At 36.1% G+C, this 1,990-nt stretch overlaps 1 pseudogene; it reads right to left on the bottom strand.

Annotated features, from left to right (window-relative positions):
- LOC145163477 (pectinesterase pseudogene) lies at positions 1-1,776 on the bottom strand (annotated as a pseudogene).
- Between the last annotated feature and the right edge of the window lie 214 nt (positions 1,777-1,990).

Raw genomic sequence — 1,990 nt, 5'->3', positions numbered from 1 at the left:
TTTTAAACCCAATCAAATCCAAAACTGCGTTCTTTTTTGCAATAAATCTTCCATTTATTCTACAAAAATATTGAACAAAAAAAACTTTTCTTACCACTACCACTACCAAGCAACATTTATCTGTCTCTAAAAAATCATTTAAATACCAGAATAAAAAGGAATTCCCGTCTGAGGAATCCATGAATCTCCGGCCAAAAAGTTCCCAACAGAAAACTGCTCCGCCTCTTGGTCACTGGTCAAAACATGGAACCCCGGCCACCTCACCCTACCGGCGGTGTTTGCTCCCTCCCCTGAGTTCATATACTCTGCGTAATACACTTTATCAAAAGCAGATCTATCCTGATACGGCATCCACCCTTGGGGATCAATCAAGCTATCGAGATTACACTTCACAAATACAACCCTCGAGTAGTCCCTCCATGGCCGGCCTAGAAAGTTCCTGACCGATCCATAGGCTAGGGTTAACTCAGGGGCGGCCGTGACCCGCGAATTGTGAATAACAAACCCTGTTGCCGAACTTGAATCGGTTCTTCCTTGAGCCGTTATCGTGTTTTGTTGGCCAAGCAATGGTTTTCGGAGATAGATGTTGCAGTCTTGGAGGACGGCAGCAGCGTCACCGAAGATAAAGTCGACGGTTCCATAGATGTCACATTCGCGATAAAATTGATGCTGTTGGAAGAGGCAGAGGGTGTCTTGGTAGCCTTTGAAGCTACATCGGTAGAAAGCTGAGAGATCTGAAGCCGAGAGAAGCGCCACCGCTTGTAGTTTCTCCGGACCGGCGGTGTTCTCGAATGTAATTCCAATCGCAACAAAACCGGAACCCCAAATCTCTACACATTTCAGTTTTTGAATTAAATTAAATACTAGGATAAATAAACTCATAAACCAATAATAAACTGCAATTTATTTGTATTTTTTGTATACATAACAAAAACGTATTTTAGAATTAATAAAATATGTAACTAACATTCACAAGATATTTCTATTTTTTTTTTCTAAATAATAATAACGTATGTATAGTTTTTCTTACCTATAGTAAATATGTATTCTTTTTTTTTTGTTACCAAGTACATGTCTGAAATAAAGTATATATTGGTAGTAAATCTAAGTTGCCAAAAATACTGATAAAAAGTAAAGTATATTACCAAATAATGTAAATTGAGTAATGAAAAAATATAAGAGAATAAACAATTACGGAAGGTTGCGGTGTTATAAGTTTCATATCCATCGTTGACGTTTTTATTGTTGGTTATAACAGTTGCATCAATGCCTTCTCCAATAAGTGCCAAATTGAGCATTGACGAATTGATGATGACATTTTCTACGTAAACACCAGATTTCACGTATATAATAAATCTATCAGTTCCAGTTCTTCGATTTTCAGATGCTTCGATGGCTTCGACAACTGTTGAAAAATCACCGGAACCATCTTGAGCCACCACCAAATCTACTTGTTTTATTTCTCCTCCTCCTTCAACTAATTGTATGAGTCTATCATCACTCATCATGGACAAGTTATGAGCTTGACTTATTGACGCCTTGATTTGAGATTCATGGGACTCGAATTTAGGAACAATGATTGAATTGCATAACTCGGGAAAAGGGGAATTGTTACAAATGATACGTGCACAAGAAATCGATCTTGAAAGTACAAGTGTTGCAATGCTGTAAAAAAACATATGACATAATTTTGGCATTTTGGAAAATAATGAAGTGTGAATTTAGGTTTTTTTCATATTAATATGACCTTGAAGAAGCTATAGCATTTATGCCCATTAATTAATTCATGCGTTATGGATCCCTATGGTATAAGTTTTAAGAGCAACTATAATGGTCATAACAATGGCCGTAGGTATATATATATATATATATATATATATTAAATATTTTTTTAGACAACCTCATAAATGGTCCCTGAGGTTTTGGAAATCCGGTATATACTCCCTAAGTTTAAAAAACTTCATAGATAGTCCATGTAGTTTTAAAACTT

This window comes from Lactuca virosa, chromosome 3 (assembly GCF_052849685.1).
Source record: "Lactuca virosa cultivar CGN04683 chromosome 3, Lactuca_virosa_CGN04683_v6, whole genome shotgun sequence".
Taxonomy (NCBI): Eukaryota; Viridiplantae; Streptophyta; class Magnoliopsida; order Asterales; family Asteraceae; genus Lactuca; species Lactuca virosa.
Note: the sequence above shows the minus strand (reverse complement) of the source record. Positions and strands in the feature narration are given on the sequence as shown.